Below are 25,373 nucleotides of genomic sequence, written 5' to 3'. Positions count from 1 at the left end.
AAAGTGAAAATTACATTACCCTTTATGCTACTTTACACTTTTTAGAGCATTAATTTGAGAAGTTTATAAAAATAAATAAGCAGCGACGAGTGGGGTAAATGAGAAGGATTGTCTGCGTATATTCCTGCGTATATTCCCAGTGGGATTCAATGCTGAAGAATCGATTAAAAGCCAGAAAAGCGTTCAGTCTTCATCTGAACGTGGCAAAGAAGGAAAAGGATTAAAGACATTAAATTTCATTGATTTTTTTCCATAGTTAAAAGTGAGGCAAAAAAATGAAAAAATAAAAATAAACGCGAACAGTGCCCAAGTGTTACCATTAAATTTGCTAAACTATGTTGATAATCTTCCATCTAACAAATTATCCACAATCTCCACATAAAAGATTTTGACGTTATTTGCATCCTTGCAGTTTCTTTTTATATTTTTTATGAGAGAATAATTGGATTTTCGCAAGTTACCTGGAGGCTTCATTTGCGTCTGTTCTCATTACTTTCAACGGCTGAACAACAGGGAATCTTCTTGTTAAGCTCCTCTTTCAAAAGGGTTCAAATTCATCCTCCGAAGAGAGTTTCTTCTTCAGGAAGGAAAAATAAAATATTCCTGTGTCTACCTTTTTAAGATTTTCTCCCCTCCCCTACATGCTCAGCTTTTTGCTTCTCGTTTGTGTATAGTTTTACGCTATAGTTCATAGAGATTTTTTATTAAAATAATCTTTCCTTTTATGAGGCTGAAAATTTCACACAATAACAATTTTTCATGAAAGAAAGTATTTGTAAGCGTGCTTGATGTAGCAAATATTTGAAACATCCGGAACAATTTCGACATACTGCAGTTCTATGTATAAAAATAGCTTACACGAAGCCAGTAATTTTAGAGAGCGCAGTCTTTTCTGATTACACATTTCAGACCAGAAGATACATTTGCACATTTTGCGTTTAGTGTTAATGAGTTTGACCAGAAATAAGGTATACTTTACTTTTCTAATAGATCGGAATAAAAATAATTCTTACATGCTGTTCCTCACATTTTCCGAAGACAATTTTCATCCAAAATTATAGAGTTTCCGGCTTAGAATTCTAAAATGTGTTACCTCAATATTTTCAAACGTTCTCAGAAAGTTTTGATATTAGTTTAATCATTAACTCCATGGTCTTAAGACATGTGTGGGCATAAAGATGTAAAAAGCTTTACTATCTCTCTATTAAATCTCATTTCCCATCTTTGGGGGCATATGTCTATTAACATTTTATATATTTTGATTTTTCCTATCTTTATTTTTGTAGAATACTGTCATTAATGAAAGATATTCTTACTCAGACATAGAAGATAAAGACTTTCTTCATATGTATGAGCTCAGTGTCGATCGAGAAAGTGTTTCTGCATTAGTCAGCTGATTTTAATCCTGAGTGTTGTCGGTAGATTTGAGCTGGCCAATCACAAGCACAGGTGGCTACAGAGCTCAATATAACGCTCATTTACATCTGCAGGTTTTAGGAACAGTTTCAGAACACTAGATCACTAGAAAAGACAAGGTGAACCAAAGCCCACAAATACGACGGAGGATCTTTATTTGGCACTTCCACCACAGCGACACAGGACTTATGTAGCTTCACAGATCTCACGTGAGCTATATTCTGCTTCCGGAAACCGAGTTTTACGGTCTTTATTTATTTATCTAATTTAAATTTTTTCACTAAACACACACTTTTTTATTCAAGGAGTTAAATTTTCTTCAGATTAGAGTTGAATTTTAATTTGTGCAATCTATGTTATAAAAAATTAATAACTTCCACTTGAGTTTGAAAGATAATGTATACTACAATAAAATTCTGTAAAATTGCAATGAATTCGTTACAGAAAACTGTTTTAGAAAAGGAGTAGCAGAGAGAATATATTTTTGCGAGAAAAGAAAACAGATTTTAAGTTAGCACGTTTTTAAAAGTGTAAAATGGTGAATCAATATTGCCTGATTATCATACCCTATTACAACGTGCCTTTGTATCCATAAACTACGTTTGCTAGGAAAATCTGAACTTTGATAATTTTATACACTTTTCCTAGAAATTTAATGCTTTCACATTTTTTTTAGCCTAGCTTACTTACGGTATTAATAATAGAGCTATTTTCATGTGTAAGTGTTTTTGTACATGATTAGTTAAGTATGCATTGAAACCTTATTGGAATAATAGTAACAAGAGTGAATTATCTAGCCTATCATCATTATATATTTATGCGCTCATTGTTTTTACATCAAATTCTGTTTTTCCAACTCTCTTTTAACAACGCTTTTCCTCCAATATTAAGTGTGTAAAAGCAGTATTGTTTCAATAATGCACAAATAGAATTATATTTTCATTTATACTGTTTTTAAAGCTTGGTGTAAAGGAGACTTATCCCATATTCAGCATTAAAAATGAAAATATTTTTAGACATTTATATCACAATCAAATACTTTTGTTAATTTTTCAATTTATGAGCTTTTCTGTTTCAGTAAAATACTGTATTTTGCTAGAGAAAAGGTCAGAATATATTAGTATGTTTAATAAATGTTTTTGCAACATCATTGATTTGTAACAGTTCAATTTTAGTTTCGTGCCAAAAGTAATATCAGAGCATTTCAGCTAAAATTGCTCGTCAATTTTAGTAACTAATTTTCCCCTTTTTTGCAATTTCTCCTATTTTGCATGCATTTATTTGAATCAGAATAATAAATATGTTTTAAATTTAGCTTTATCTGTTGCTTATGATGTAGTTGCATCTAACTGAAGTGTTTACATATGCCTAACTTCTTAATTGATGCTTAGTTTTATTTATTTTATTCGAGTTAATACTATTAAGTCATTAAATTTACAATTTTAATTTGAATGATTCCAGTTCTGTCATTGTAAGCATATTATTATTGATCTTAGGTAACTTCATAATGGTCTAGGCACGGTAATGAGGCAAGAGGCAAATTTGTTAATTTATTTTATATAGAAATTTTTAAAGTTAATAAAAAGCTACGTTTTACAGTCTCTTATTTTCATTTTGTTTAAGAATGACAGTTATTACAACACTGTGTAAAAATGCAGTGCATTTTACCTTCTGAAACGTCTAATATTTAATGTTCAGCGACTTTTAAATACACAGAAGTATATAAACAGCCCAGTCTAAAAAAACTAGCTTGTTTACTGTGAATGATAAAATACTATATTTTGGCAGTGTCATTAACAAATAAATTCAGGGAGTGAGGTTTAAAGAAAATAGGATTTATATTTCCAATTTTGTTCTGCAAGCTTGCTACGCATATGAGATGCTGTATGCCAGAAAACCCATAGTTTACCTTCCACTTCTAATAGCACCCAAACGATCGTTTTTAGCAAGGTGCAGACAACGTGAGCCTTGAACCAGACTTCAGTGGAGCAGCGTAACTTTTACAGATGAGTCGAGACTCTGCCTGGACACTGATTCTTGGCGTACCTGTATCAGGAAAGATCCTGAACATGATATCATTCCTCTCTCATCATAGAAAAGGGTCATTACGATGGTGGAGACGTAATGATTTGGGAAGGCATTTATGTTGGACAGCGGCTTATCCCTGCATGGGTTTGACAAAGGCTTCTTGAATGCTATAAGGTATAGAGAAGAGATCATAGAACCTTGTGTTCGACTTTTTAGGGGCTCAGTTTGTCCTTTTTTCCTGTTAATTGATGACAAAGCTTATCCACATAGGGCTCAGTTGGGCAAGGATTACCTGAAAACTGAGAATATTCCCCGCATTCAGCCAGATCGCTTGACCTTAACTCTATAAAGCATGGCTGGGGCGCTTCTGGGAGGGTTACAGCCAAAAACATCACGGCAAAAACATTGCGGACGAAAACGTCGTGGAAAAAACAACGGAAGGCGGAAACGTCGTGGCACAAAACATCGCCGGAGAAAATAAAGCAAAGAGAAAACATCGTGGTACAAAATATCGTCGTCGAAAAGAAAGCGGTTCGAAAACTTCGCAGTTTTAAAACATCGTCGTCAAAAATATCGCAGTAAAAAATAAAATGCCAACAAATCATCGCATGACGATAACATTGCAGACATACGTTTACCAGGCTTTAATACTTGTAAACAGATATGCGCATTATGATTTGTGAGCGCAAGAGGGAAAGAAGGATAAATTTTACTTTCATATTTTCCATTACCTAATTAATTTATAAAAAGTAAAACAAGACATTTAAACCCAAAAAATAATAATTTTCTCTATAAGAGTATCAGATTAACAAAATGAATCTTATAATTAACTTAGCAATTTTTTTATAGATAAGGGCATTCAGTTACTTATCTTCCATTTTCAAAACATTTTTAGATTATACTTTACATGAAAAATTACCAGTAAAATTTTATAAAAAATAATTTGTTAATGACCTTTGTTAGTTAACTATGCCAGTTTAAAATTTATTAAGTGCTGTAAGTTGCATTAATTTTCTATGCTTAAGTTTCCATTTTACACTTTCAGCAAATATTTATTAGGTTATGAAAAATATGAAAGTAAAAATTATCCTTCTTTCCATCTTGCGCTGACAAATGCGCGTATCCTTTCATAATTATTAAAGCCTGAAAAACGCATGTATGCGATGTTATTGACATGCGATGATTTGTAGGTACTTTATTTTTTACCACGATATTTTCGACGACGATGTTTTTAAACTGCGAAATTTTTTAACCTCTTTATTTTCGACGATGATATTTTGTACCACGATGTTTTAGAACTGTGATGTTTTCTCTTTGCTTTATTTTCTCCCACGATGTTTTGTGCCTCGACGTTTTCGACTTGCGTTGTTTTCTCCGCGAAGTTTTCGTCGACGATGTTTTCGGCGGACACCGTTGGGAGGACAATTTTATCTCGCCATCTCCCTCTGAGATTCATACCGGAGTTGAAAGCTGCTTCGCTGCAGGAATAGGATCGACTGTCAGGTTGACTTCTCAACTACCTGTTGTCCAGCATGCCGTCACGCGGCGCGACCTATCTGTCAGTGAGAGGGGACCATACCCCATATCAGGCTCATTTTCATTTCGATATCACAGTTTGGATTTGGGACATCCTTGCAGTGTGATCTTTACTGATAATCATGCATATATAAAATAAGATTTGTATGTCTCATCGCTTTCTTAGTTATAAATATATATTCATACCAAATTTTATTAAAATCTGTCCATTAGATTTTCAGAAATTCGACATAATGTGTAAATTCCCTTAATTTTGCACACGAATGTACATCGATAATTGCATAATGGTGAGGGGCGGCGGAAAAAGAATTGAAAGTACAGGCAAAATGTTAAGATAACTTATACAGTAAAATGAAATTCTGCAACTTTATATATTCATTTTTCTGATTATTTAATCTTTTAAAATTATATGATAGGTCTTCATGCTGAATAAATTTCAGGTTTATCCTATTTACTCACGCATTTTCCCCACTTTTAATAATGTTGCCGCTTGAAACTCCAGAGGAGAATTTACGCGACGTTAACCCTTTCTGAACAGAAAGGCAAACTAGAAAACATAACATACTAAAAAGCATATGTGAAGACATGTGCTAATATTACTGTATTCAGTATTTCAAAAAGTTAATACAAGAAGTTTCAAGTTAATACTTTCAATAAAATTCTTTTTACATTACAATGACTTTTCCTACTTATTCGTAATTTTCTGCTTCGTTACCATACTCGTAGGTGAGGAAATATGGTACCTCTGTACTAAAATACTAAAATATGAAATTTATTCGCGTATTAAATTAGAAATAGTAATTAATTAGGAAAGTTAATGTAATGGAATCAAAGATAAAGTAATTCATGACTTACTTGAATTGAAGAAAAATGTATGTAATTTACTGATAAAAGCGAAACAATGACATATGTTCACCATTTTCTAAGAACTACGTTTGCTTTTTATGCAGAAAGCGTATCTTATTCGGGGAACTCAATATGGTAACAAACCTTAGCTATTCGATGAATTGGCATTTGGAAGACAAATCGTAATGTTAGAGGAACGATTTTTTTTTTTTTTTTTTTTTTTCTGTGGAAAGCAAGGTTGTATCCTGAATTTTCGTAAAGGCCATGATGCTGAACATCAAATTTTTAAAAAATTACATTAATAAATAAAAGATAAATTATATATCTCCAAAAGTTCGGTATATTATTTACACGTTAATATTTTGTTAAAATTTGCATAGCATGTAAAATAATGAAATGCACATAATAATTAAACTCACTTGATTGAGGTCTGAAAGGAAATTTTTTAGGTAAGGTTTGCAAACAGTTTACATCCTAGAACTATAATTAAATTCTGCTGGATTTATGCTGATCGCACTATAATAGATTTCCATGTATAATCAGTAAATAAATTTTATTAATCAGTTATTGATTCATCTTAATACCTGATAAAATTCGAGCTTCATCATAACAGTTAATGTTTCTTCTTTTACTAGTAAAGTTAACGCTGATATTGGCAAAATCTACTATTCAGTTTTTTTAAGTTTCATATATCTTTACGAATGCTGGTATAAATTTATTATGCTTGGTATAAATTTACGTGAAAGTTTATTATCAATCTTGAGAGAAAAACAGATAGCATTAAACTCAAATAATTGACAGTACTAGAGTCGAATATATTTAATAAAATTCCAGGAAACGTGGAATTAGTGAAAAAAAATTCTGTGCATCCAAAAAGCTCCCCTATTTGCACTTATCATTAGATTCAAGCTTTTCGCATATTTTCTTGGACATATTACAGTCTCAGCATAGGTAACTGATTTCACATTTTCCATACACATTTTAGTTGAGGGGGGGATGTACTTATGTTTCCCTTGTCTATTGTCGTTTTGTGAGTAATTTACTTAATTTAATTAACAAATGAAAGGTGTGTGAATTCATGATAGCTAGACATGTCAGGTTCTTTTTTCTCTCTCTCTCTCGCTTTCCTCACCCCCAAATGGCCGGGTACTTACTTCTCCCGCATTTATCAAAAATAGGTGAACCGATCATTCGTTTAGCCGACTCATCGCCAAGAACGTTGCACAGTGTACAACACTAGAAGTGGTCGGATAGTACGCTCAGGAAAAGGAGGAAAAACATGTAATTAACCAATACTTACGCGGAATTGAAACCCTTATCTTGTAATTCAGACCAGCAGTCAACTTCCGCTAACTGCTACACAGTACAAAAAGACGATAAAACAAAAGCAAATATTTTTATTAGCATTTTTCATAGCCAGATATAACTGCATTTTTATTTTGGCTTTTAAATCACTTACATACTTTTGGACCAAATGAATATAAGTCGTAAAAGTTCCGCCTCCTGATCGGTTAGCATTTTGACAATGAGGATGACTTCCCCCTCCCCGGCTGCTTAAGTTTTGCCACGCATTTCGCACTTCTTGCAAAAACTGTGTCGTTCATTCTGTGTCCGGAACCGATATCAGTTTTACTAACTGTTTAATAAAATATGGCATTAATAATTTATTGTGATAATATTTTCTGTTAATATTACCATTCAGTTGTGCAATCAGACATCGGCTAGAATCAAGCCTTGATCACAGCTAAATTGTTCATGTCTTAAAAAACTAGATACCAATAACAGCTGAAATTGTTAAATTCAAAACTTACAGCTGATCATTGTCCCCCCCCCCAGAAAAAGACATTTTTAATATCATAAACTATTAACTTTCTAATATTTTATTGCTTTATTATTGATTTTTTTCACATTATGTAGTTTGAATATATCTCGTGTTTTTACCTATACATGTATATATATATATGCTGCATATGTGTACATGCCCGTTGAGTTTTATCATTTTTAAGTAATTTTTATATTTCAGAGGAAGATCAAAATCTTAAAATATGTTAAGCCTTTAAACCCCCGCTGTTTCATTTTCAAGTCGTGCTTCAAATCTATAAATGATAATCCACTCATTTCTAAGGTTAATAATTTATATACGGAACTTTGAAAGAAGCCCACAAATAAAAATAAGCCACCTTTACATTAAACGTACAGTGCAATGTGAACTTCAAAGCAAGAAAATACACCTTTCTTTTAACTAAAATGTAACTAAACTGCTCCGAATTCAATGCTAAACAACGAATACTTGGTTATTCTAAATAAAATCAATCATTCAATGCACAGCTGTATATTTAAAGTAATTCATAAGGATTTTACTATAGCGGTGCGCTAAAAAATAATAATTTCTTTTTACGATTTAAAATTTATATGCATGCACTGCATGCCATATAACGTCGCCCTGTTCAAACGTTATACAATTTCTCTACCAACATTCAGAGTTACTGTTTTTTTTTTTTTTATCTAAGGCCAAAGTACTAAAAAAAAACGTTTGGAGTAGTTCTGATTAAAATTAGATAATGCTACAGAAAAATAACAAACGCTAATAAAGTCACTCTTTCTTTCAAAATAAAAGGAAGAAAAATAATATTGTCCACCCCATATTATATCCCGGTATAATTAATCCCTGTAACATTGCTTTAAAAATATGAAGCCATAAAACTTAAAATAAAAAATAAAAACCTTTTATGACTGACCAATTTACCATGAGCTCGACACGAATTCTAAATTACTTTTAAAGTCTTTCAGCAGAATTTTTTTGGGAAGATTGTTAGTTGATTTAGTTATTTAAACAAATTATAAGGACTATCTACCTAGGGTAAGAGATCCTTTTTTAAGGCTAGACTTATAAAGCGATTTCTTCTTCCTCACAACGTGCATTCACATAGCATAATTAATTGATAGCACGTTCAGCTGGCAATCGGAAGGCTCGAATCTCCGAGCAGGTATATCTGATTTCTTTTATATTGTAATGATAATATTAAGATGTCAGAAAACTTGCTTATCCACATACATAAGTAAGTATACAAGGTGCTAAAATATAGCTATACATTTTTATTTCTTTTAACATTGACCATAGATATGTAACTTTTGAATACAACGTGTAGCAAAATAAAGTAGAGAATAATGTGACAAAAGTGTATTCTAAATACAACATTATATAGTTTTATGTAGTCTTCTTAGAACAAAAAGCTCAATAAGTAATATTTCCATTGCGCTTTCAAATGTTTAGTACCGTTACGTTACATTTGGTACCTTTAAGTGCATTCAATTTTATCAGTAAATGTACCCTTCGCTAGAAAATAAATAATTGTTAGCGTTTTACATCATGTCCAGAATGAAACATAAACCTGAAACACATCATTCCATTCCTTGCTACTGCTTACAAAAGGTAAGAGTTTGAAAAATATCCCTAAAAACTTAAATATATCCTATTGTAATCTAGAATATAATATTCAGTATATGTATTTTTCTAACTAACATTAATAGTTACGTTACCATCCAGAGGAAAATTTCATGCTTAGGGGATCTCTATGAGCGCTACGTGAAGCGCAATCGGAAAAGATGTTTCCTCAGTGCATAAATCACCAGCAAAAGTTTCACTTATCAATGGAATAATCATTAGCGCATTTTCAATAAATAAAAATGATTCTGAGAATAAAGATGAGAATATCCAGAATTTATTATTGCAGATTTTAGCAACCAGAACCATATGCGGTGGCACTGGATATTACTAGCCTAATCTGCCGCATCCTGTGACTAATAGATTGCCAATACTTCGATATGACTGCACACATTATGTTCTTAGACATTGAAGCTTTCCTCGATTACCTGAAATTTCTTTTATGTCCATGTTCCCAGTGATCTGGCAATTTGATTTTGTCGTTGCGTGAGCCATTTAACCCATAAAACAAATGCGTTAAAAGCTCTACATTTTAGAGCCAAAATTTGCTCAAATTTAGTGAAATTAAGAACGCTGGCTATTTTCTTGATTAATGGTTGAAGTGACCTATAAATTAAAGAGGATATAGAAAAATTGATGCTGAAGGTTAATTGATAATGGCAAAGCCCGTGAGGCATGTCTTGTCTTAGAAAGGAAGCTTTCGTGGAGGCCTTTCGAAAGGAAACAGTGCTGTATTGACGTTACTCTAAGGTACAATCACGTTAAACTCTTTCAGGGTGAACCGAACCCGAAGAAAATACTCGCGTTCGTCTTACACACTCAGCCGTTGGTCAATGATTGCTACAAAAGAACTGATGAAAAACAGACGAAGGATAATTGAACATCATATTTGCATTACCCAATGACTTCAATACTGAACTAAATAAAAGCCACAGAGGAATATATAAAATTTCACGTCAATTTGATAATCTATAAAAAGGGAAACATTTTAGAAGAGAATGAAGAAATGAAGATTGAGTGAAAAACCATGAATTTGAGAAGACAGATGATGTCACTGAAGTTATGTTAGAAGTCTGATGACGTAACTTAGAAGTTTGATGACGCAACTTGAGTGTGAAATCAAGAAACGGATAAAATTAAAAACAAAATAAGTGACTGCTGTTTAGAAAGCAGATTCTCTTAAGCCATCGAAAAGTATATCGAGATTAAAATAGCCTATGTATCTCGAAGATCTTAAGTACGGTGATAGTGTTTATAATTGTGAAACAAATGCGGTAACAGCGTTTGTTGTCAGTAACAATGCATTTGTTATGCATGTGCATGCAGTATGTCGTACGAAACCCGCACGCTGCTGAAGTAAACATCATTATTTAAGAGATGGCAACTCCGTCTAATAATAATTTAAAAATATTTTGCATTAAAGAAATTAAGAAGACACATAATAACATAAATACTTAAAACTGTACATATACGAATTGCATAAATCCGTATATAAGTATTTCAATATGTTAATTTTCAAATAAATAAGTGGAAAGAGAGAAATTTTAAGATCTTTTATACAAGGAAAAAAATGAAGTCACTCTGAACATTGATAACTGTTAATAAAAAAAATAGCTTGTACAATTTCTCACTCATTGCTTCATAATAACAATTTAGATTTTATGATTTGCATACATCTTCGAATAAATATTAAATTACAAAGTATAAAACACAGCGGATCGAAGCAATAAAATAATGTGTGCAGAAGAATTTGAATGAGAGTAAAATATGCAAAAGCCAAGTCTGAATAAAGTACAAAGAACGCAATTATCTGTAAGTTATTGCCGCAGAATTTCGTGAAGGATTCAAACGGGAAAAGCTGATTTCAATAAATGTAAGAAGAAACAAAATGAAAGAAATATCCAGCTTAAAATCAAATTGGACAGAGATTACAATTCTCAAATCTGTTAAGAATATAAATTTGAAATATCAAGCTTATACAATGTTTTATCAAAAGAATATGAAATGTGTCTTACTTTTACGGGTGATATAATTTGCGTGAACTGCAGAGATAATAAGCAATTGTATATATATATATGTTATACATAAATAGCGGGTTATTATAAATAACAAATGCTTAGCAAAAAGAAGAGAGTCAAACAAAGTTGCAAAACTTGTAATTAAAATAATGCGTAGGAGAATCCCCAGCGCGAGTTGTCAAAAGATAAGTTTCTGAGAATCTTCGCTATTTGAGTAGCATGGAACATTATTTAAAAAGAAGACTAGATTACAATCAATAACTCCGAATTTCGAATGTAAGAAGGGAGAAATAAATTTGCGTTCCAATGACTAAATGAAACGCATATTAATTTTATAAAGTTAATAGCTTTATAAAATAAGCCTGCGTTCCATTTATTGGGCCATATATTATGTGTGATATGCAACATATTGAGAAATATAAAAAGAACGTAGAATTACAAAGTTTCACTAACAAAATTAATTTAAAATAGAATACGAAGGCTAGGTATTGTCTGAAGAATAAAAGTAACTTTTTCACAGGAATAATACCCACTTTTCCTTTCACAAAAATGTTGTAAAATTATGTAGCAAACAGTAAAGTACAACAAAATCAATTTTCTAACAACGGGGATGAGGTAAAAGTATTAAAAAAAGGTTTGAAATTTGCGTTTATTTATCGACCTACACATGACGTTATCAAAAGTATTTGGTTACAACCACAGCTTTTTTAGGGGCCACCAGCGAGCGGTAAAGTCGCTGAACACTGGTACTTCGGTTCGAGGTTCGAATCCCACGAACGGGCTGGCTGCATGGGTGTTTTCGTGGGTTTCCCCATATGTAACGTGTATACGAGCCAGTTTCCCTTAGAAAGTTCTCCACGAAGGCATTCCTCCCTTTAGGCAGATAGCCCTCGTGTGCTTTGTCATAATTAAATAATCCAATCCAATCCAACCAAAGGTTTACGCTAGGGTAAGAGCGAATGGGAAAGTAAGTACATGGAAATTATAGATGCGACATTTTATCCTTTATATACATATTCTCATGTATATAAAGACCTTATCAGTAATTTACGCGGCCACATGGAGCATCAGTTTAGTGAAAAGGTATCAACCGGAAAGCAATCAGAGAACCGGAAGCAATCAGAGAACAAAAGTGGATGTCTATGCTTCTAAACTATAGGTTTTTCCAGAAGGTTTTTAGTTTAATATGCAGTAATATTTCGTAACTGTTTATTTGCATACATCAAAAATGATTACACCGAATACATTCACTCTCTTTATAACTTTCATTTTTCCTCCAAATAAATTAAACGTTTCAGAAATATTAGATTCTGTAACGGGGCATTGTTATTGATTTATCACCATAAAGATAGCACCACTTCTTCCCATTCTACAACTGTAAAACAGACAGGCCGTAGGGATGAGTTTAAAAAATTTTAAATGATAAAGCAAATAAGGGTCACCTGTCTAAGGGAAGGGATGCGTTCGTGGAGAGGCATCTTAGAAAAAGTGACTGCTATTTAAGTTATACAAAGGGAAAAGCCATGAACAACAATGTAGCCAGTACGTTCGGCCTTAGCAGTGCGGCACGAACTGTCAGGTCCTAGATGACTTATCTATTCGGCTGCAGGTGAATTTGGAAAGCATCAAAAATAAATTTTGGCTTCCTAAGTCATCAATGTTTTGCAAAGCGCGAAAAGATTTAGATATTTTAAATCTATGCTTTGCGTATCTGAAAAATACCAAAAGGAAGCAGCGTCAGTGAAGGTAACATGAAAAATGTGTTGACATAAATTAATAAATTCTATCTACAAAAATTAACTGAAACGAGAATGTTATAGATATAAGTGTACCTAGCAAACGGATCTTCTAATATGGATATTAATGATCAGAGAAACTGCTATATTGTGCAATACAATTGTACAGAAAAAAGGAAAAAAAACCTAAACAATTTAGTAGAGAATAGGAACCGAACTGCAAATAAATTTTGAACGAGGAAAATAAATTTAATAAAAAGATTCTACTTCTCTTTTGAAATACAAGCCCTTATATAATGACTATAATTATTTTTGCCGCAGATGTTAAATGAGTAAATAAAAAGTTTTAAAAATATAGATTTAAATAAAAATAGAAAAAGAAGTGTACTCAAATTCTCTTGCAGATTAAATAACATTAGATAATTTGCATATACATGATCTTTGTAAACTCAGCACGAAATCTTTTCAGGCTTTATAAAAAATTTAATCGCAATAATAGAAGAAAAACTGTTTGAAAGCTTTTTAACGCATAAGGATCGTTTTCTGAAAAACACAACATTTCCTGTTCTATTATCAAAATTATACTAGAATGCTTGAAACTCATCTTCGATCAAAAGATAAAGGGGATAAAAACAACCCTCTCCAATCTGATTCAAAATACTTTGAAAATTGAACGCTGAGTATAATAATTTGTTGGTCCACCACAAAGGAAAGGCTTTAGCAACAAAACTGCTGTTTATTGATTACTCCTGCACCCAAAAAGAATCCCAATTCTTTGTCTCCGATTTCGAGTGTTGACTGATCCCAAAGGTATTCACTAGGATTAAGGCTAGGAATCTTTATGGTCAGATCAATTTTTAACGTCATCGCCCGGAAACCATACTTTAAGTATGTATTTATACTCTGGAGAGTTATAAGAATAAAATATGAAGATTCATGAAAGATGGTTTTGTCCACAGTCAGTAATTTGAAAACCAACATCTAATGCCATTCTGACGCTCCTTCTTCTCTTTGATTTTAAAATGGACCTTCATATTTTGTATTTCTTAAAAGTAGGTTTAAAATAAATGAAGAATTATTTTGAAGAAATATTTATTCAACCACCTTATTTTATTTCAGTGCCCTTTTAACACTTAATACGTTGCTCTATATTCAGGAAAGATAATTACAGAAATTTTGTTTATCTTACATGCTCAGATGATATAACTGAAATATTTAAATTAAATCAGTTACACTTTCAATTTCCGTTTTTTTAGTTACGTCATAATTTCTGACAGAGTCATACACAGTTATTTCTTCACCTGAGGCAAAGATCTAAATACTCTCTCCTATAAGCAATCAAATTAACTAAATCTCTATACTTTTATACTCAATAAAGTTAACTATACTAAATTATATCATAACTCTTGTAATATTCTTATATATTTCATTTATAGAGAGAATTCATACGTATAATAATTTACATGTTTAATTCATACGTGTTTTTATGATATGAAATGATTTGATAAAATGATTCGTGATTTCTCCCTCCTTTCAACATACCTTCATGGCGTAACAGTGGAACATTCAGCACTGATTCGAAAGGTCCAGGTCCAAGTCCCGGCGAGGGTATTGCTCATTTTTCATATCTCCTGTTCAAAATAATCTAGTAATTTTACAATGAAAAACATTAAAAATAATCTTTTTTGATAAATAGAAAATATCACTGAAACAATTTTTAAAAAAGTGTTTAATTAATAATATAGTTTTTTTTTCCTTTTTTTTCCACTTTTTTCTTTTTTTTCGGGGGGGGGAGAGTTAATTTTTCTTGCCTTTAATGAAGTAAATTTTCTTTCAACCTAACAATAGTAATTGATAACATTAAAAATATTTTGAACACATTTTCTAGATTCAGATATCATTGAAGTCAACCGTATTCCTGAATTATCTTTAAAGGATCTAATTTTGCTTTAGCGACTATAATTATTGAAACAGCGAGTTTTTAAAACTAGATATTTTCGATTGAATATTTGGAGCATTTATATCATATGGATACTGCTAAGTTAGAAACTGGCTCTTTTTAAAACACCCAAGCATCCCTACCTTATGTAGAGAACCCTCGTGCGATTTGCCAGACTCAGCCAAACCTAATCCTTAAAATTCAATTACATTAATTTTTCACCAGACTTTAAATCGGAAACTATCTCGCATAATTTTATATCATTATTTTAGCTGTAAGATGAAAATATCTGTCATTTCTACTTTGGAAAAATATTTTCTGAAAAATTAGTTCTTTTATCAAGTGTCAACTGATTTTTGACAATTTGATTTATTAACCTCTGGTTTGAACTTCTCTTCATTTTCAGTTAATACTGTAGAGGCATTAGAATTTTTGATGCAGAGACGTGAAATATTAGCAATGGCCTCGCCGGGACTCAAATCTCACGAATGCGCGCCGAGTGTGCCGACCATTACACCGCAAAAGCATGCTAAGGAGGCAGGAGAAATACCTTGTAATATATTCATCTTCAAATCTAAATTTTCATATTTCTTAATAATATTTTCCTTCATTTTCCGTAAAGTTTTTTTTATTATATTTGTTTGTTCAATTCAGCATAGCAAAGGAAACGGTGACTGTTTTACGGAGGACATGAATGCCTTCGTGTAAGATTTTCCATGGAAAGCAAGTTCCTATGTAGGTTTCACGCAGGGAAAACTACGAAAACATCCATGCAACATGGAGGTGGGTTTAAATTCTTACCTCCATGACATGCAGCCTCTACTCATTCGCTGGCTTTCCGTATTAGGTTAATCCTTCTGTTTAGCGAGCAACTTTAATGCACGGTGCGAAGTTTTGAAGACATACATACAATTTTAAAACTGATTTGCTTAAAATGGCTATTTGGTTCAAGCTATTATATTGATTCCATGCCTTAGGTAAGTTTGAGCTTTTGATAAAATTAAATCAAGAATAATGAGATCAAAATTATATAAAATGTGGGATAACAATTTTTCCCATTTTATATATTAAATCATTAATAATAAATAAATTTTTATCTGTTTAATAGATTAATGAAAAGCACGCGATTAGCTCAAGTCCCAAGAACATAGCACTCATTTTATTGATTCAAATTTGTTTCTTTTTAAACAATACATCTGGAAACATTTCAAAACTGAAAGTTAAGTATCATAATTCATTTTTTAACGTATTTTTACAGTTTCACAGCTAATTTGGCCCCGTCTTTGTCCGAACTCTGATTTCTCTTAACACATAAGTAACGTTGTTGTAAAAATGTTAACAATATCAAGTTTTGTTTCAGTGATAAAGGAAGAGAAAAATCACACGTATGCAAGTTAAGGAGTATTTTTTTTTTGGAATGAAATAAAGTGATTACTCAGTTTTAACTGCATTCCAGTAAAACTTTGGGCATCCTCTTTAATAATACCTTTGGACCGGAAGAAAGGTTAACGGACCTCGAGCAGTACGGGGTCTTAAAAAGATATCCGTGGTCAACAGGTTTATCAGAATATTTTGACCTTTCATCTTAAGAGTTATGAAAATCCAAAATAAGTAAGGCAATACTATATTAATGACATTAAATGAGAATTATAAATGCTTAAAAACAAATATGATCAGTATCAAATAAGTAATATAAAACGTACAGGCAATGTGAGTAAGATTAAAAATGCGTAACGTAGTAAAAGTAATAAGAATCTTCTCTGAGAAAAAAGAAGCAACTGCAATATATAAACAGTATTTGGGTACAGAAAAAATATGTGGAAACATACGAAATTAAAACAGTTAAAATAATCATGCATTTCGGGAAAGAATAAAAAGAAAGGTCATATCCAAAATGTGAACAAATATTTCATTTGTGACACAATAAATCTCTGTATAAATTGCGTTCGTGTCAAAATGACTGTACTCCCGTGACCGTAAAGAACAAGCCAAATCCAACTATAATTATGCAGTTTTTCTAATAACCTGAATATTAATTTGCGTAAACAATTGCATTAAGAATACTAATATGAAAAATCAATAAAATATTTACTTTTACAAAAAAAAAAAAAAAAAAAAAAAAACGTTAAACAGCATGTATGAGGACCTTCGAAATATTCCTTTAGGTAAAAGCCCATGTCTTCCAGTATAAGCTTATTTTATTTAAATTTGAAAAATAATTAATTTTTTAAAGATATATTTATGATTTCAATATCATATATTATTTAAAAATATTTGAAATATGATTTTATGGCTGGCATTTTACAACAACTCGGAAACAGGCATGTGTTAAAGAAAATACTGAACGAAGATTATTTGGCAGTCAAAAGAAACTAGTTTAAGTCTTTATTAGATAAAGCTTTAGCGCTTTTAGTGAAGATATTAATCCTTACAACTCTTTATTACAGTATATTTCGTTAAACTTAATTTTAAATGCAGATAATGTTTACTAGATATATACATATAAGTATCAAATATTTAGATATCAGAAATATTTAGATCATTAATAACATCAGGACACTTTTTTATAGCTCTGATATGGACAATGAATGCGTATACGAACAAATAATGCAGGTGGTCTCGATGAAATCGTTCTATAAATACATGAGTTAACTTTAAAAATGTCACAATGCATATGGAACCGACACTGTACTGATGGCTGTAAAAGAAAAAGAACAGATACGTAAGTGTTTCAGTTCCTGTGAGATTTCTCTTATCTCGAAAAGGAAGAAATATTAAACTTTGAAAGCTGTTCTTATCCATTTTCTCTTACTCACTGCATGTTGATATTTTTTCATTCCATTTAGTTTTACTGTAGCGTCTGGAATTTATCTTTAAAAAAGACATTACACTTACTACAGAACATTTATTAGGGAGGGAGTATAAGTTCGTTTTCATTTAAAAGATTTGGCAGTTGGCAATAGCATTAATAAAACCTCCCGAATTCTACGCTTTATCTACCGTTTCAAAAACGGCACATAAAACATCGAAGCTAAGGAAGAACATTCTGCACAATTGCGAAACACACACTCACCAAGCATATAACGTGAAGCTCAAGGTTTCAAATGTCTCTCCGCATCGGAGTCGCTCAAAGAAAGTAAACCACAAGGTGCTAAAGAAGCTATTTGTGTCTCAATCCAGTTGCCTAAACTTTGCGTAGACATGCAGCTGGGAATACCGTTCCAAAGATGGCGTTATGCCAAAAGCGGAGCTGAGTAAGTAGCTAAGACGCGGTTTTGCTTAAGTACCAACGAATATGGCTTAAAAACAGTTAGGGATATCTTAATGCTGAGGTTAATGACGTATGAAGGCGGTAGATATATAAAATAAAAATAAGCGCGTTCTTTTGCGGTATGAAAGGGTCATTTACAAGCTGTTTTAAATTAAAAATTAGTTGTTTGAGTCTCGGGGAAAATGCTAGTGGTTTCATGTCACTTCGGATATCTTCACGCTGTTTCGGATGATAAAATTCTAAGCACTTCCAGGGAAATGTGCTTTACTGGAAATATAAAACGCATTTTTAAGAAGATGGAATTTAGTTCTGTTACTTAAATATGTGGGAAATAAAATTTGTTTAGGTTATCTAGACATGTTTACACAAAAATATAAAATGTAAACAACAACGCTTTAAATTTACAGACTGATATAAATTAGGCGGTAAAAGTATTAATGTTCCTTTAGAATGAAAATTTTGAAAATCTGACCCCCTGGTTTACTCTACGGATTTTAAACACAGTTATGGTGTAATTACAAATTATTTAGAGAACTTTTAGGCAGTGATTTAATGAAAAGTATAAACGTCAAAGAATGGTCAAAATTAAATAACACTACTAACTGAGTGAAAATTAAACACCGAGTGAAAGTGAGTTAAAAGGTAATACCGAGTGAAAATTAAAAAGATTTCAATGAATTAAATTATGAGAATTCTTAAATAAAGAAACAAAAATGGACAAACTCAAAAGTTCTGAGAAGTAATTTAATAAGTAAAGCAATCTGATTTTACTTGAAATATGGAGGGGGAAGAACTAACACTAGAAAGCTGAAAAACTGTCTGCTTTTAAATAAACTCAATTTTCTGCAATATTTTTCTCGTTGGGGAGGGAGACGAATAATACGCAACTCTTTCTTACAAGATTTATGCCTTATTTAGCTGACTGTAAATAAGAGAAAAACAAATATGTGTCGTGTACGCGATCAGCTGATAAATGTTTAACAATGTTTAAGAATATTTAACAATGCTTTTATATGAAACATTGTGTACTATGAAATTTCTGATAATTTCATGAGTTGATTTATTTTCTTAACTTTTCTGCTCATTGTTGTGTAGTGTTTTATTTATGTTGTAAAATAAATCAATAAAAAATTTATCTAACTTTGCTTAATCTTTCTTTAATATTATTTATTTATTATTTAATTTCTTTTAATCTTATTGCCAAGTTTTAAAATGTATATAAAACCTTAAAGTTATACTTATTTTCTACTTCTCTACTTTTCAATTATCCCTTTCTCATTTCTATGTAATTCAAACAGCAGCAAATTTCACTCATTCGCTTATTTCATTCATTAGTGTATCGGAGGCTTACTCGGAGGCTCCAGTCATGTGGTTAAGTACTAATGTAAAAGTTAACTTTTTTCATTTAATTATACATATATATATATATATATATTATACGACTTACCAGTAATAAAAAGAATGCTGTAGGTTTTATAAATTAGTTTATGTGTAAAGGCATGTGTTTGTATGTCTTTAAAACATAAACCTAAATGTTAAAATCAAATAGAAACAGAATTCAATGGAAATCACAAAACGATTATATAGTTCTATTATTGTTAAATGAAATGTTAAAATCTAAACTGCTAGGTAGAGAGATTAATATTTCAGGTTATTTTTCTGAATATTCTAGTTTCATAATATGTTAACCAACGGCCAAATTCTTTTAACACATTTTCAGTAAATGATATACCAGTCCTAGAAACCAATACCACTAAGTGTAACCGCGTAAGGAGTAGAGAATTCATAATATTGAAACGCATTCCAAGTGTAATAAAAATATCTTAAACATAAAATAATTCGTTACTTAATGCAACAAAATTTTCAGATTAGTAATTTTCTAAAGCTAAGTTACATTATGTATATCATCTCGTAGTTTACTATAATCTTTCAAATAGATTTTTCAACTAGATATATCCGTAACAGCGTTATCATAGCCCACAATATTAATATACTGTTTTCGTTTACTCCATTTGCTTAATCAGTTGATTATGGAATTTCAAATAATTTCAACTGCATCGTCAGCGGTTGTCGCTGCAGAATTTCATATAACGAAAGAGCATTCCAAATATGCCCGGAATGTTTCAGCAAAATTTTCAAAAAACGATACATTCGATATGCAAGTGAGAGAGTTGCAAAAGCTTTTGTAAATTAAGATCTTTTTGTTTATCACTTAACAAAAGTTCCTCTCTAGGGCTTAGACATATAAAGTTGAAGTATAAGTTTCAGATTCTTTATGCATAGAAACTGCAATTAAATGTCATATTCATTCCATGGATAAGATATGAACGTTACACATATTAAGGGAGGTATACAATTAGATTTTGTTATTAGTTAAATTCTGCATGAATTTTAAAGGTGCCAGAAGTTGTAAAACATTCCAAGTGCTAAATTACAATACTATTCTATGTAGCTTTCGTTCCTTCTTTCCTTAAGTTCAGTTCAGTAAAATATTTGTTAAGTATTTTACTAATATCTAAAATGTATGTATGTTTCATACAAAACTTGCGCAAAATTATAAGGCCCAGATCTCTGTGGCTACTGTTAAACGCCACAATTCAGGACTTTATCATTATTCAATTTTCAGCCGATTAAATTCCAAAATATCACAGTTAACCAGTTCATAAAATAACAATAGAATGAAAATGATGAAATGGAGGAAAGCAAAATAATTAAATATCTAAGCAAATCTCCAATTTAAGCTTTAAATATCATGAGAAATGAAATTTTTTCGTGATTTCTTGGATTAAGGGCAATATAGATAAAGTAATTGTTTCAAATTAAATGTCTAGAGTGAATGGTATTTACATTCACTATCTCCCACTAACAATGAAACTTTTTTGCATATTGTTCATTTAACGCAAAGGCTACTATATGATGAAAGTATTTAAAGCACTTTCTTTATAAAGATAAACAAGATAATCAAGCGAACTAAATCAAAATTAATCACAGAACAAAAGCAGCTTCCATTGTCTGCAGGCAAACATGATTTACTGAGAAATTATATCAGCATAATTCAATAACATTTTTGATAAATAATACATTTCCTGTGGAAGATGCGAATATTTTAAGTAATTTTTTTGAAAGTATCTGTGAATGCTACTAAAGGTTATGTTCATTTAAAAGTTGTCTTTTATCTATTACTAATACTTAAAATGTATACTTTTTAAATATTAAATGAAGGCGTATTTTAAGAAAGATTTAGTATTTCAACTAAACAGCTTGATTTAATGTTTTAATAAAATTAACAGTTCACTTAATTTAAATAAAACATTGGGATTACAAGATTATGCAGGTGTATGAACTCTTTGCAGGAATATTCAGAGACATATTCAGAAGGGAGAAATGTTTTATTAAACTAATTTTCGAATGAATGTTTGATTTCTAGAAACTCACAAAATTACAGTTAGCAGTAGAAATTAAAAGGAGCACATTTAAATGGCTATTGATGCCCCGATTATCCTATTTAAACTGGACTGCATAATAGTCAGAAAACTGAGAATGTCGAATGGTATGGAAGGACCAAAAATAATATTTTGTTAAAAGCTTGGCGTAATGAAAGATAGACATAATAATAGAAAATCAGTGCAAAAGTTTACTGTATATAACTGATCCATAATAGTAAAATTATTTCGTTAAAAATTAGATTCATGTAATTCCGTTACGATACATATAGATCATTACACAAAAACTGATCAACAGAAAAGAAGTATGATGAAATAGACAATAAAAGTACTACTCACTCGATGCTTATCTAATATGTATGAAATTAGATAAAGCAAAATTATCTAAGTTTTATCGTTAAAGAGTAACTACCAGTTGGTAGCACGTGCTCTCGAATAGGGAAGTTGAGTGCTTTATTTTCATTTGATAGCCAGATCTTTGCATATATGCTCTGTAATGTTGAGCTAATTACGTTGCAAAAAACGTTAGTTACTGTTGTTTGTTTTGTTAAGTTATCTCTGTCTAACCTCTTTAAAAACTTAAGTTTTCTGTTTAATCGTATAAAATCATTTTTCTCTCTTTCCTTCAGACATACTTTTAATTATAGAAGGAGAAGAAATAGATAAAAGAACATACAGTTGAACTGCTAAAAATATAGGTAGAATCTAACATAAAAACCATATGTAACTTAGTAAATTGTTAAAATGTAGACACACGTAGATTGTTAAAAAGGATTACTGTGTTTTATGTTCCTAGAACTGTGCCTCAATTGGTAGCAATACGGATAATATATTTTGAAAAAAATATATAGTAATAATAATGATAATAGTATCAACAATAATCATAGTAGTTTCCAATAAGAATCAGGTTTTCGTGATATGTCAGGTAATCAAAAGTAGGAATATCGAGTCTACTTGATGAAAGTGAAAAAGGTCCTGCGCACGGAAATAACAGCATCAAAGCGAAACGATAGGATGAACAGAAATAAGAAGAGAAAAAGTATTAATCACCCAATGCTAAACTTATGCTAACCGCAGACGAATACCAAAGGTATACCCTGCTAACAATGCCACGTAGAAACAAGTAAAACTTTTTTATGGGTACCTATAGAATTCTATGGGTTTCAATTGGTCTCTACTGGTTTTACTGTACCAAAATGCTTCATATAAACCAATAAAACTTTCTACTGGTACCCACAGAATTCTTCTGGTTCCCACTGACGTTTACTGTTTTCTGTTTAACTCTGTGGGTTTTTTTACTAGTATGAACTAATACCTATATAAAAAAAATCAATGTCAGAACTTTCCACTGGTTTGTATAGGGTGGGGCAAATAAAAGTGGCCCGGAAAACAGAGTAACTCTGTTCTTCGGGGCACTTTTATTTGTCCCACCCTGTATTAGTTTATATTGACACGTACTGGTTTATTTACTGGTATCAATAGGATTATATTGATACCAGTTCAATCGACACGGATGTCACTATACCTTCTATTGGTTTATATGGGCTTATACGAATTTTTTAAATGCCATCGGTAGACCATTTTAAACAATGAAAGCTAACGGAAATTAATACTGGTATCAGTAAAAAAAATTCACTGATATTCATGTTGTCTACTAATTATTATTTATTTATTTTTATTTTATTTATTTGTTTACTAATGTCGAGATTAAGGTTATTTTAGTTTTGTAACGAATAAGAACGTTTGTGACCCTTAACTGATAAAACACATTGTGAACCCTCTCGTTTCGGCCACTTCCGGAGCATGACCAGTATTTCTAAAAACATAAATAAATATGCGCATTAAATTTCACCACTTTAAGACCATCGGAATAACCTAGAAACGTAGGTGGTCATCTTAGAGACGGTTCAGTATATACGCTCCTTTCCTTGCTTTTTATAAACTTTTATAAAAAAATAACAATAATCGATAGTTGCATATATAAACATTCACATACAATGAGGTCTCTCTAAGTCAACCAGACACAGAGGGTGGTAGTCATCTTAGAGAGATGATGTTCAGAACAAATGTATACTTATGTTCTCAGAAATATTTTTATGTTTTAGAGGTGGTCGTCTTAGTGGGGGTGCCTCGACAATACAAAATCTCTCTCTAAGGTAACAGATCCATAATTTTCTTTGCGCGTGGTCGCTTTATAGATAGGATGGTCAATACCATAATATAGTTATGTTCGCAAAAACAGTGATCTCTTTTAGAGGCGGCCGTCTTAGGAAGGTGGTTGCCCGAGCTGGTTCGCTGAATATACATACACTTATTTATATACGCATAGATCAACATTTCTGAGAGCCAAAATAAACTCTGGAATTGAACATCATCTCTTTAACGAGACCACTTTCACAGAAAATCAAAATTTATCAGCGATTTAGGTCTTTTGGAAGTGGTTGTCCTAGATAGGTAATATTCAGTGCTAGTGCTTATGGCTCAGTAAGACTGGTCTTCTTTAAAATTGGTCATCTTAAGAGACGTGATGGCCACGAGAAGGTTGGCTGTCTGCATGTATAGTGAATACTCTCTAAGATGACTTCTTATGATTCCAGATGCTTTGATTCAGTTGCGGAAGTGGTCGTCTTAATGACCTTATGTACGATGTTTATATTTGCTTACGTTCTATGTAATACTGGTCACTTTCAGGTGTGGCCTCCAGGCGAGGGCTCAAAGCACAATTCATAAAAATATTAAAACAAATACCATGATATTTGTTTTGACGTTTACGGTGGCAGAATTCAAATAAATTTTCTAAACCTAATAGCTACAAATATATTTAAAAATGAAATAGGGTAAAAGAATTCCATAAAACATATATTCTTAATTCGTAAATTACTATTAGAACCAATTTTAATTGATATTTTAATATTTTTCGTTAACAATATTATTATATAAATATAGTTTAGATTGTTTTTTCGAAAAAGGAAAATATGTATAAAAATAGTCTTGATAGTATTTTAACATAAATATTACACATTTTTTGATGTCATGAGAAATGCGGAAAGCATTATGTTGATCTCCAAAATCTATAATAAAGTATTATAAGGTTTTTACGACAAGCACATATCTAATTAAGTAGCTTGTGATTTTATTGAGTGCCTAAAAACTGTAAGTATTTAGAGTTATTGTGAAACAACAGGAAAGATTTATAATAAACTAAGTTGAGAAAACTATGAAAAACTTCAAATCGGGAGCAGAGAATAATGAAAATTTGATATATTGTCATTTCTCGCCCAACAGCAAAGAAAACTGCTAATGAACTGAATGAAAACAAAGGTTTAAATTTAAGCACTTTAACTTGTCAAACGTCGTTTGAAGAAGCAAATCTGCTTGGACGCCGTCCAATAAAAACTTTTCGTTTCTCGAAATGAGGAGAGAAAAAAGCCTGATTACCTTTGCTAAGCAGCACATAAAGTGGACCAAGAGAGAATGCTCTGCGGCTTTTCTTAGCAACCAACGTGTATTTGCTTTCATAAAATGATATTAAGTATGTACGTTGTTGAAAAAAACTATAAAAAATGTAATCCCCATTATTTTGTTTCCACAGTAATGAGAGGCAGCAATTTAATGCTACGGAGATGTTTTTCAGCAAAGGGCGTTGGACATTTCGTATAATCGGTACTACGGACAGATTTATGTACAGGAACATA

At 31.4% G+C, this 25,373-nt stretch overlaps 1 protein-coding gene across 9 annotated transcripts in view; it reads right to left on the bottom strand.

The window, feature by feature from the left end:
• LOC118199700 (CUGBP Elav-like family member 2) overlaps nt 1–25,373 on the bottom strand; it is an 807,763-nt gene that overhangs the window by 471,911 nt on the left and 310,479 nt on the right. The window contains exon 1 of one of the 9 annotated variants that reach the window (XM_085807862.1): nt 18,038–18,061. The exons of the other annotated variants lie outside the window; for them this stretch is intronic. The gene's annotated coding sequence lies outside the window, so the exon portion shown is untranslated. Of the gene's footprint in view, nt 1–18,037; nt 18,062–25,373 lie in introns of those variants that run through there. 9 annotated transcript variants of the gene reach the window in all.

The sequence above is a fragment of the Stegodyphus dumicola genome, chromosome X1 (assembly GCF_044657685.1).
Source record: "Stegodyphus dumicola isolate Sdum_Otavi_A_Nest chromosome X1, ASM4465768v1".
NCBI lineage: Eukaryota > Metazoa > Arthropoda > Arachnida > Araneae > Eresidae > Stegodyphus > Stegodyphus dumicola.
Note: the sequence above shows the minus strand (reverse complement) of the source record. Positions and strands in the feature narration are given on the sequence as shown.